Raw genomic sequence first — 12,452 nt, 5'->3', positions numbered from 1 at the left:
GTCCCAACTGCATACCATTTATTATATAGTGACAAGAGTTAAATGATAACCTTACAGACTAGCCTGAAAATGCCTAGTTGATACATACATTCTTGTGTCTAGTACTTCACCACAAATACAGCTGTGATGTCATCAGTCAAAAACTGCATTACTTTTCTAAGAACACTGGTTAATTTGTGTAAGGTATTATATAGCTTTTTATGCTTTAGAGCTTAAAGAATGTCTTTGTAGGGTGAACTAATTTATTTTCATCACTTTTGATTGTGGTAGCTCTAACAAAATGTTTCTTTTTTTTTTTTATTTCTCAAAAGCCAATCGGAGGCCAGGTGCGGTGGCTCACGCCTGTAATCCTAGCACCCTGGGAGGCCGAGGAATGAGGATCGCTCGAGGTCAGGAGTTCAAGACAAGCCTGACCAAGAGCAAGACCCCATCTCTACTAAAAATAGAAAGAAACTATCTGGACAGCTAAAAATATATATAGAAAAAAATTGGCCAGAAATGGTGGCACATGCCTGTAGTCCCAGCTACTCGGCAGGCTGAGGCAGAAGGATTGCTTGAGCCCAGGAGTTTGAGGTTGCTATGAGCTAGGCTGATGCCATGGCATTCTAACCCCGGCAACAGAGTGAGACTCTGTCAAAAAAAAAAAAAAAAAAAAGCCAATTGGAACAACAGAATATATCAGCTGATAAATATTCAGACCAAAAAGTGTCTTAATAGTTGGCTTCAATTTGATTTGTCTGTTCAGTTTAAAAGATTATAAGAGTTAACTGTTGCATTTTCTGGACTACTACCTTTAAAATTCCTGTTGAGTTTCTTTCTGTTTACAAGTATTGAACTTTTTCTCATCACTACTAGCTTTCGTCTACAAATAAATTATCAGGTTAAACTTACACCAAGATCTGCTCTGGTTTTTTTTTTTTTCTTCTTCTTCTTCTTCTTCTTTTTTTTTTTGTACACTGGGCAGACTTCAGATCAGTTTTATTTTTAATAAATATAATTCTAATGTAGCTACCCCAGCATTTCCTTTAAGCACCTGTCTTAACCTTCTGCTCTTGTTTCCTACTCCTTTCCACACATACACACATAATCCTTTATGTTTTAAAAGATCATAAAGAGTGTCATGACATTAGAAATTCTTTTCCTCTCACATATTCTGTCACTTGCTGCAGTAGTGAAATTCTTATTTTGACCATAAATGCCTATTAGATCTTCTAATACGTGAAGAAAATAGATTGAGTAGCAGCAGTACCGTATGTAGAAAATAGAGTTCAACTGCTGAATTTCTACACCTGATTTATAGCTTGCTAATTAAGTTGCTATTATTAGTTTCTTTGACATCATTAGACTTTAGACAACTAAATAAGCGTTTTTTTGCAAGATGAAGGAACTGTGTATAACTAGTGATATGATTGTTTACAGAAGCAAGCCTGAACATTTTAAAACTTAAAAACCTTAAATAGGCCCTGCTTTAAGAAAATACAATAATGTATACTATGTCAAATGTACATTATTCTTCTAGCATAGTATGAATTATTTGGTTTCTTTTCTGAAATGAAATGCAGGAAAGTCCTGTGTATCTTGGTTTAGCTATGGCTTCATTTCTAGTCAATTATTTGTATCTCAATTTTTATTAGTACCAAAAGAATCCATTATATGAACAGATTTTTTAAATAATTTCTGTATATCATATGTATGAAAAGTATTTTATTGAACAGTTATCTTCCGCTTGCAAGTTTATGGAATCATCAGTAATGTCAAAATAAATGAAAAGTGGTAGAATTCAAAAAAAAAAGGAGAGAGGATGCACATAACTAAAACCAGGAATAAAAATAGATATATTACTACTAATTTTACAGTAAGAAAAAGGACTGCAAGAGAGTACTATGAACAATTGAACAGCAATCACCTCGATGACCTCAATAAAATGGAAAATTTCTAGAAATACACAACCTGCCCAGTGTCAATCATGGAGAAATAGAACATTAGAATAGAGCTGTAACTAACTAGTAAGCAGACTGAATCATTACTCAATTTCTCCGACAAAGGAAAACACAGGACCAGATGGCTTTACTGGTAAATTTTACCAACATTTAAAGAATTAACAACAATCTTTCTTAAATTCTTTGAAAAAGTTGAATAGAACTGAACACATCCTAACTCATTTTCTTAAGGTCAGCATTGCTCTGATGCCAATGCTGGATAAAGTCGCTACAAGGAAAGAAACCACAGACCAATGTCCCTTATGAATAATGATAAATAAACCCTGAACAGCATGCTAGAAAGCCAAAATCTGCAGGATATGAAAAGGATTATACACTATGACTACATGGGGTTTAATACTGAAATGCAGAGTTGGTTGAAAATATGAAAACCTATCAATGAAATGTACCACATTAACTGAACAGAGAAAAAAACAGACATGATGATCTCAATTGAGATAGAAAAAAGGATTTGACAAAATTCAACATGCTTTCATGTTAAAATCATGCAACAACTAGATGTAGACAAGAACTACCTCAACTTAAGAAAGAACACGTATGGAAAATCCACAACCAGAATCATAAAAAGTGGTAAAAAATGAAATCCTTTCCTATCAAATCAAGAACAAGACAAGGATGCCTGATTTTAACACTTCTATTCGGCATAGTACTAGAAGTCAGATTGTAATTAATGTACCAAGCTAATTCAAGATATTAATAATAGGGGAAACTGGGGAAGGAGATGAGAAGGTGTATGAGAACTGTCTGTACTTTCAACTCAATTTTTCTATAAACCTGTAATTGCTCTAAAAAAAAGTCTGTTTTTTTTAAGGGTTATAGGTGGGGCACAGTAGCTCACACCGGTAATCCCATCAACTTTGGAGGCCGAGGCAGGAGGATCACTTGAGGCTGGGAGTTCAAGACCAGCTTGAGCAACATAGCAAGACCCCATCTCTACAAAACAATAAGAAAAATTAGTCGGGCACAATGGTGCATGCCTGTAGTCCCAGCTATTCAGGAGGCTGAGGCAGGAGGATTGCTTGAGCCTAGGAATTTGAGGCTGCAGTGAGCTATGATCATGCCACTGTACTCCAGGCTGGGCATCAGAGTGAGACCCCATCTCAAAAAAAATATTTTTAATATTAAATAAAAGTCACAGACCTAAATGAAAGCAGCAAATCTTTATAAAAGAAAACAAAAGGTAAAAATCTTCACGAGCAAAGAGTTCCTAGAAATGACATCAAAAGCATAATTCATAAAGGAAAAATATTATGAATGAGACCTTATCATAATTAAAAACTTGCTCTGCCAAAGAACTGCTAAGATAATTAAAAGACAAGTTACAGACTGGGAGGAAATATTTGTAAATTAAACATCTACAAAGGATTTGTATCCACGATATAAAAAACTATCAAAACTCAATAAAAAATGTGGACAAAGTACTTAAAACAGATACTTCACTATAGAGGACATAGGAATGGCAAATAAGCATATGCAAAGATGTTCAACATAATCAGTCATTAGAAAAATGCTAGTTAAAATCATGATGGGAGGCTGGGTGCGGTGGCTCACACCTGCAATCCTAGCACTTGGGAGGCCGAGATGGGCAGATCGTTTGAGCTCAGGAGTTCAAGACCAGCCTGAGCAAGAGCGAGACCCCGTCTCTACTAAAACAAAAATAGAAAGAAATTAGCTGGACAACTAAAAATATGTAGAAAAAATTAGCTGGGCATGGTGGCGCATGCCTGTAATCCCAGCTACTCGGGAGGCTAAGGCAGTAGGGTTGCTCGAGCCCAGGAGTTCGAGGTTGCTGTGAGCTAGGCTGACACCACAGCACTCTAGCCTGGGGAACAGAGTGAGACTCTGTGTCAAAAAAAAAAAAAAAAAGAAAAGAAAAAAGAAACTCCTTTAAATGGTATTGCAGTTTTAATGCCCTCCTGAGCTCAAACCATCCACCTGCCACCTGCCTCGGCCTCCCGGAGTGCTAGGATTACAGGCGTGAGCCACCTCGCCTGGCCAGAGTTTCTGTTTGATTAGATACAAGCTCAGATTCTCTTCAGTTTTAGGGGAATTCTTTTTTTTTTTTTTTTTTTGAGACAGAGTCTCACTTTGTTGCCCAGGCTAGAGTCAGTGCGGTGGCGTCAGCCTAGCTCACAGCAACCTCAAACTCCTGGGCTCAAGCAATCCTCCTGCCTCAGCCTCCCGAGTAGCTGGGAATACAGGCATGCGCCACTATGCCCGGCTAATTTTTCTATATATATTTTTAGTTGTCCATATAATTTCTTTCTATTTTTAGTAGAGACGGGGTCTCGCTCTCGCTCAGGCTGGTCTCGAACTCCTGACCTTGAGCGATCCACCCGCCTCGGCCTCCCAGAGTGCTAGGATTACAGGCATGAGCCACCTCGCCTGGCTAGAGTTTCTGTTTGATTAGATACAAGCTCAGATTCTCTTCAGTTTTAGGGGAATTCTTAAAAACATTCAGCTGCCTTTTCCCTTTAAAAATGCTGTAATTTTTAATATTCTTCTTGAGGATATTTTAACCAAAGATTATAATGATTTTTATTTTACTGAACACTAGTAAGATGAGATTTTTGGAGTACGTTAAACTTTGATCAAACAATTGGAACGAGGTTACCCATTATACAGGATTCTCATTAGTGGTGTCTTATGACAATGTTATGTTTGCAGTATGGTTTGTGACTCCCATATTTTGGCATTCGCTATCAATCGAGCATTTGAATCTTTAATGCCAAGCTATACATAGGCCACGTGCTTACATCCTTCTTGTTCTTCAACAATTTGTATATCTTTTTCTTTATCACCCATAGTTGTGGTTAACAGAGAGGGAAGAATGATTTTTAAAGCTGATCATTCTTTTAAAAACTTTATGAAAATGGCTAAACATAAACAGCAACAAATATTACTTATTCATTTATCCTTGTTTGAAAAATAACATAACCCCATTATATAAAGCTGATGATGGCAGGACAAATATAGAAGCAGAAAATGACCATTGATAATCTGATCATCTAAAGTCATTGCCATTAAGATGGTAACATTTCATTCTCATTTTAATGCATCTTACATGTAAAAATGTTTGTGCTGATATACGTACATCTATTGTGGAAAACCTCTAGGTGCCAGCCACTGTAACTGGCATTTGTGATAGTCACTTGAGCTATTTACCTACATTTCTGGTTCCCCTTTTTTCACACGTGATATGATCGCACTTTCCTGTTCCTTGAAGTTAGGCCAAGCCATGAGACACTTCAGACAGGAACTTTAAGATCAGATATGTGACTTGCTAAGTTCCTTCCTGCTGCCACAGTGACAGGAGAAGCTCCAGATAGCAACTTTATCAGCCCAAGTGTCCGTGGAAGATTATCTGGAACTCAGCCCACAGTCAATCCTTGACGGACTTGAAGTGTAAGAAATCAGCTTTCACTGTTTTAAGCCACTGGGAATTTGGAGTTGTTTCTTACTGGAATATTCAGACTGCTAAAGTTTTGACATATGTTATCTAATTTAATCATCTGAGTAACCCTAAGAGGTAGATGTTTCCATCTCCATTTAACAGAGGAGGAAACTGAGGCTCAGAGAATTTAAATAACCTGCTATATGTCACATTGTAAATGAATGGTGGGGTCAGAATTACACTCAGGTCTTGGTGATCCCCTCCCCCAGATGTACCCTGACCATACCAAAACATTTTTTCATTTTGTTCAAAACTCTGTAGAAGTATTTTTACAGGCTGCATAATATCCTATTAATGCAATGCAACACATGATTCATTTATGCATTCTCCAGTTATTGGACATTCACATTTTTCTAATGTTTTGCCATTAAACGAAGGTTGTACATTAAAAGTTTGTACAAAATCTTCTGCCCGAACTCTCTCCTGGTCTAATGGTCAGGTGTCAAGAGCCAGAGGAGAAAGCAGGACTTGTGTAGAGTGAGTCTGCAGCCACTGGCCATGGAGTCAGGAGGTTTCCAGAGGCGAACAAGAGTCAAGAACCAAGTGGGCTACCCATTCAAGCACCACCCAAAATAGACTGAGCAGAGGAAAACCCAGACTCATGGCCATGGGGCTGCAAATGGAGAAAGACAAACCAAGCAGGTACAGGGAGAGAGATGGTAGATCCTGGAGACTTTCTCTACGGTGCTGGAATACAGGGGCAGGAAATATGCATGAGTGTAGCTGTCAGCATTTATGTAGCACTTCCTGCATGTTAAGTGCTGTGCTAAGAGCCATGAATAAATGACCCATTTATCCTTACACAGTCTTCATCTGTTTTACACACGAGGAACCAAGGCTCAAAAAGGCTGAGGAACTTTCTTAAAAGTCATATAATAAATAAGAGAATCTGAGATTTGAATCCCAACTTGCCCATTCCAAACCTCTGTGCTATACTACTTGTGCTTTCACCACGGGTAGGGAGAAAGCTGTTAAGAGTGCTGAACCCATTATAAACTCTAAGATAATTTTTCACATAGTTTTTCTAGGATAAAGTAAAAGTCCTAGAAATGGAACAATGGACCAATAAATGGGCACTGTTTAAAAACACAATCCAAACAAAAGAGGGAGAGTTAAATAACACAAACACATGGGCAGGATGGGTACTTTACTATTTTTGCCATTTTTAATATTTTCAACTGAACTTTAGTTTTTTGCAGGTTTGAATAGAATCTTTTTATCTTTTTTCCCAATTCATCACAGGTGAGGACTTCAGAACTTTAAGAACTTCACCTGTATCCCTGCCTTTAGCATCTTGACCAGTGATCAAAACTTATAATAGATTTACTGTTGGAGTTTTACTCTGATTTTCAGCATCTGTAGCTTCTATCAGATGAAGAATAATCCTCCATGTTTTTTAAGAAACTAGGCTTAGGCAGGTTTTACATTTACACTACAACTAAGCTAACTTTTCAAACACATTTAGGCAAATTATGCAAGCATCTAACCAGATTTCATGGCTGACAGCCTCTGCATAAAGAAGAAATTGAAGTAGAAGGAAAATGCTGTGGAGAGAAGTTTCTCTGTGCTGTGGGAAGGCTCTCTCTGCCTTGCTGTGAGTATCAGGATCTTCAGTTCCCAGCCTTTTCACCCTTTATGAACTGCTCTTTGTCCCTGAAACCTGCCCTTTGAGTCTGGGTTCACCTTAGCCAGCTAACCTGTTAGACTCTAACTTCAGATTCTCCCATTATCTCTATGGTATCTTCCTTGACTCATCCATTTTTTTAAAAATTAATAGACCACTTTTTTATTAGAGCTATTTTAGGTTTACAGAAAAATTGAGTGGAAAGTACAGAGAGTTCCCATATACCCCCTCAGCACTCCCTGACCCTCAGTTTCCCCCTGTTATTAATATCTTGCCCTAGCGTGGTCCATTTGGACCAATATAGACGCATCATTATTAACTAAAGTCCACAGTTTACATTAGGGTTCACCGTTGGTGTTGTGCATTCTATGGGTTTTGACAGGTGTGTCATAACATGTATCCACCATGACAGTATAATACAGAATAGTTTCACTGCCCTAAAAAACTCTTGTGCTCCATTATTCTGCCGTCCCTCCATGGCCCCTGGAAACCACCAATCTTGTTACTGTCCCCATAGTTTTGCCTTTTTCAGGATGTCATGTACTTGGAATCATACAGTGTGTAGCCTCACATATCCATTTTCCATTACTGGTCTCATTCTCATTGCCTCCTTGTCCCCGGATGACTCGCCTTGATCCCTCTTCCTGTTTGGCTAGCTCCTTGACGCCTTGGTCTTTTACGTTCTGCAGATGGTTTCTGTGTTCAACAGAAGTGTGGTTCACCTCTGGCCTGGTGCTCATCTGGCTCAGCAGAGGGAATTGGATGTATAGTTATTAATATTTATCAGCCACCTTCTTGCAGACTAAGGAGTGCTGACTCCTTTAAAAATAAGTTTGCAGATATCTCTTCTATATACTGATTTTCTTCCCATTGAATAGATTCCCAGTAGAGGGATCGCTGGATCGTATGGTAATTCTATTTGTAGATTTCTTAGGAAACTCCATATATTGTTCTCCGTAGTGTCTGTGCTAGTTTACATTCCCACCAACAATATATAAGAGTTTCCTTTTCTTTGCATCCTTGCCAGCATTTGTTGTTGTTCTTGTTTAAATCTTTTTGATAATAGCCATTCTAACTGAGGTGAGATAATATCTCCTTGTGGTTTTGATTTGCATTTTCCTGATGATTAATGATGCTGAGCATTTTTTAAAATGTTTGCTGGCTATTTATATGTCTTCTTTTGAGAAATGTCTGTTCAGATCATTCACTCATTTTTAAATTGAATTATTTGCATTTTTACTGGTGAGATGTTTGAGTTACTTGTACATTCTAGATATTGCCATCTTGGTTTATGCTTACCAACTTCAATGCTTTTGTATGTTTTTCACTTTTTTTCTTTTTCTATATAAATTTGAGTATTTTATCTTTATTGTTCTGCCATGATTTAGAATTATATAATATTTAATTCTACTATTGGTTGCCTGTATGTTTTTTTTAAAAAATTGAATCTGGTTTTCCTAAATTCAAAGGAAAATTGAAAAAGCATTGATTAACTTCACAACACACAAACAATGAGGTAAGTCACTTGTCACTACTACCTATACTATTCTTTATTCTCCTTCTCAAGTTTGATTTATATAGTATAGTATTTTTAAACCCATATTATTACCTTTATATTAGGAGTCTTCTCTTTAAAAATGTTCTGATATCTGTAGTGATTTTTATATTTTAACTTAATCTGTACATGATGGGCTTCATGCCTTCCTGTATATTTTGATACTGCTTTATTCCTATTTATGAATTTAACGTAGTCCAGTTTCTGCAGTACAATTCTGAATAACCTCTTCTACTTTAGTATGTGGATGACATCCTTTCTGACCCCTTGTGGATCTAAGTGTCTTCCTGCTATTCTTATGTACACACTTAGATGTGTGCAGAATTCTGGAGTCCCGTTTCATCTCAAAACTCTGTGGATATTGTTCTAATGTCTTGCAGTATTTAATGTTGCAAGGAAGTTCGATGTCATCCTGATCTTCACTCCTTTGAAGGTCATTGTTTTTTCCATCTGGATACCTTTTTTTTTTTTTTTTTTTTTGAGACAGAGTCTCACTCTGTTGCCCAGGCTAGAGTGAGTGCCGTGGCGTCAGCCTAGCTCACAGCAACCTCAAACTCCTGAGCTCAAGCGATCCTCCTGTCTCAGCCTCCCGAGTAGCTGGGACTACAGGCATGCGCCACCATGCCCGGCTAATTTTTTCTATATATATTTTTAGCTGTCCATATAATTTCTTTCTATTTTTAGTAGAGATGGGGTCTCGCTCTTGCTCAGGCTGGACTCGAACTCCTGAGCTCAAACGATCCGCCCACCTCGGCCTCCCAGAGTGCTAGGATTACAGGCGTGAGCCACCGCGCCCGGCCTGGATACCTTTTGGACATTTAATTTGGCCTTAAATTTTTAAAAACTCTGCTACAATGCCTTTGACCTTGACTTTGTGGTGTGTAGGCCTGTTTCATCTGCAATCTTATGTCTTACTTTGCTTTAGAAAATTTTTCTTCTATAGTTTTAAAAAACATATTATTGTTCTAGTCTACTCTTTACTCTTGGGACTACTATTAAACATATTTTGTAAGTTCTTGTTTTTTTCATGTTTCATATCTTATATCCTATTTATTTTTCTCATTTGTTCTGTGTACTTAAAGAAATTCTCAAGTTTATCTTCTACTTCACTGATTAGATATTCTGTAGTATCTACTTAGTATTCAATACCACATTTAATCTTCAAATTCAGAAGTCATAGTTTTCATCACCATTTTCTTTACTGGTCTCAAATAATTTCATTTTTTTATATATACCTGATATAATCTCATATCTGCAGTGCCCTTTTAAAACTGAAAAAAAAGATTACACAATTTCTTTTAAAATGCCTCTGTTTCTGAAAATAACTGTAGATTTCAGAAGGTGACATTTGCTCCTCTTGCTATTAAATGTGGTAGTTTCAATGACTTTCTGTCTATTCCCCCTGAAGGAAAGAGGTTTAGGCTTGGCGTATAGAGTTAGGATTTAATGGGGTTTTCTGGAGTGGGTTTTGTTTAAGAATGGATGGTTCTAGACTCTTTCTGAACCTTTCGGTTGTCCAGTTGGAGGGAGATGGGGCAGCTGGGCTTTGCTGTTGTTTACTTCGCTGTATTGCTGGACTTCCCGATCACTGTGCAGCCTCTGGAAGCCGGAGCTGGGGCTGTAGGGCCTCTGGGCAGGAAGCAAGCCCTCAAGGAGGCAGTTTCTTCCCTGATGTGCCCCTTCCATGCAGCTGTGGCTTGGGAGAACTTTCCACAGGTGTAGCAGAGTGCAAATATTTCACCACCCACACCCAGGTTCCTCCGAAGTATCCCAGGGTTCATTAGCACCCCATGTTTCCTCCCCTGTGTTACAGGATTTTAATGCAGGTTTGCTGGATTCCCTTCCACTTACCTTCTGGGCAGTAGTAGATCCCTCTGAGAGCGCGGTAGTAGATCTTTCTTTTCATGCAACCCCCTCTCACTTCATTATTTCTAAATGATTTCATGAGTGATGCTTCTGGAATGTGTGTGTGATCTTTCCTTGAACTGCAACACTGGATATTGACTGTTTCTTCTTTTCATAATCTTTGTAGTTATTTAATTAGGAATTGGGGAGGGGCAATGCAATGTTCGCGCACACACCATCGTCTTGGCTGGTCTGCACATTGTTTCAGAATATTTTCTGTGCATCTTGTATATATCTCTAAGTAGAGAGCAGAGAGCCAGACTTAGGTTTCCTTGTACTTCCCACAGCCTAACCAGTGCTTTGAATATCATTTACATTTTATAAACACTGGTGGAATGGAATTGAATTCTAATGCACTCTCCCCCACCTCCCAACCTCCACATCCAGGCTTTAAATATCAATATTTTGCTGGCAGAGATTCTTCTAAAATAAGAATTCCTTCTCCAGTTTTTTCTTTTTCAGTTTCAGGAAGACAAAAGGTCATATTAGAGCACCAGATAAGAGAAATTTTCGGTAATTCATTAAATAAAATAATTGGGTTAATATGCCTGGGTCTGTAGCATTACAAGGGAAATCCATGCTTCATTGCTTTCATACTGGGAGAATTACCCGGGGAAGCCGAGAGACTGAAAATGAGAATAACAGCCTATCTTTCCCCATCTGCGCCTGCCACCACCACCTTCATAGCCAGCTTGTGCCCAAAGCACAATACAACAGCAGAATACTGCTTAAATCTCTTCTGAAATGTTCACGTAGATATGATCCTGATAGCTGTTAGAAAAGTCAAATCTAAGCCACTGAATTAGTTGACCAAGTCATCTGTGAAGGCTGTGTCTGAGAAGGTTAGCTTACTAAAGATGGTTAGCCACAGGAAAGACATCATTTATAGCCCATTTTCCAGTTATTCCTTATTTCCCTCTTAGAGATTGATTTATCCACCTGGCCACGCAGATGAGCAGTTTAACTCCCGTTTTTAAGGGGCAGTGTGATGGGAGGGTCGGCTGGGCTGCTGTAAAGTAACAACAGACCACGGGCTGGGCAGCTTATCCAGCAGACATTTAAATCTCACAGTTTTGGAGGCTAGGAAGTCCAAGGTCAAGGTTACAGTCAGATTTGGTTCCTGGGGAAGCCTCTTATCCCAGCCTATAGATGACAGCTTCTTCCTGTGTCCTCACATGGCAGGAGAGAGAGAAAGTGCTTTCTGGGGTCTCTTCTGAGGACACCAGTCCTATCATTGTATCAGGGCCCTACCCTTACTCATTTAACCTTAACGACCTTTTCAAAGGCCCCATTTCCAGATACAGCCACATTGGGAGTCAGGGTGTCAACATATAAATCTTGGGAGGACATTATTCAGCCCATAGCTGGTAGGCTGGAGGATATGGGTGTATGTGAAGAGATTTGGACCAGGAATCAGAAAATTCCTTCTCTTACCTAGTTGCTATGTGAATTCAATGAGTCATTGCAGGTTTTGAGTCTTAATGATCTCCTCTGGAGCATGTGCATGAGAAAATTGCAAGACTTCCGCCAGCTGGTTCCCCCAGGGTTCCATGGTTCACACTAACATTGCACACGTTCCAGCGTGTCCAGTGAGGCCAGTGGCCGAGCATCCCACATGCACGCTGTCCTTGACCAGCCAGCCTTCCTTTGCCCATGGACATCTCGATGTCCAGAAAACCCTTCTGTTACCAGATTACCCGATGAGATCCCTCTTGCCTTTCAGAATACTTCCGCACATCATTCATTACTCTGTACTTTTCTCCATCATTTTGTTCCAGGTGCTGTTCTAGGTGCTGGGGATGTCCCTGCTCTGATGCAGCTTAAGCTCCAGTGGGTGTGCATGGAGAGAAGGAAAATAAACAAACAAACAAATATATAGTATGTCCAGATGGTGATAAGTTCTATGGAGAATAA

Source organism: Eulemur rufifrons, chromosome 4 (genome assembly GCF_041146395.1).
Source record: "Eulemur rufifrons isolate Redbay chromosome 4, OSU_ERuf_1, whole genome shotgun sequence".
Classification (NCBI taxonomy): domain Eukaryota; kingdom Metazoa; phylum Chordata; class Mammalia; order Primates; family Lemuridae; genus Eulemur; species Eulemur rufifrons.
This window is presented reverse-complemented; position numbering follows the sequence as displayed.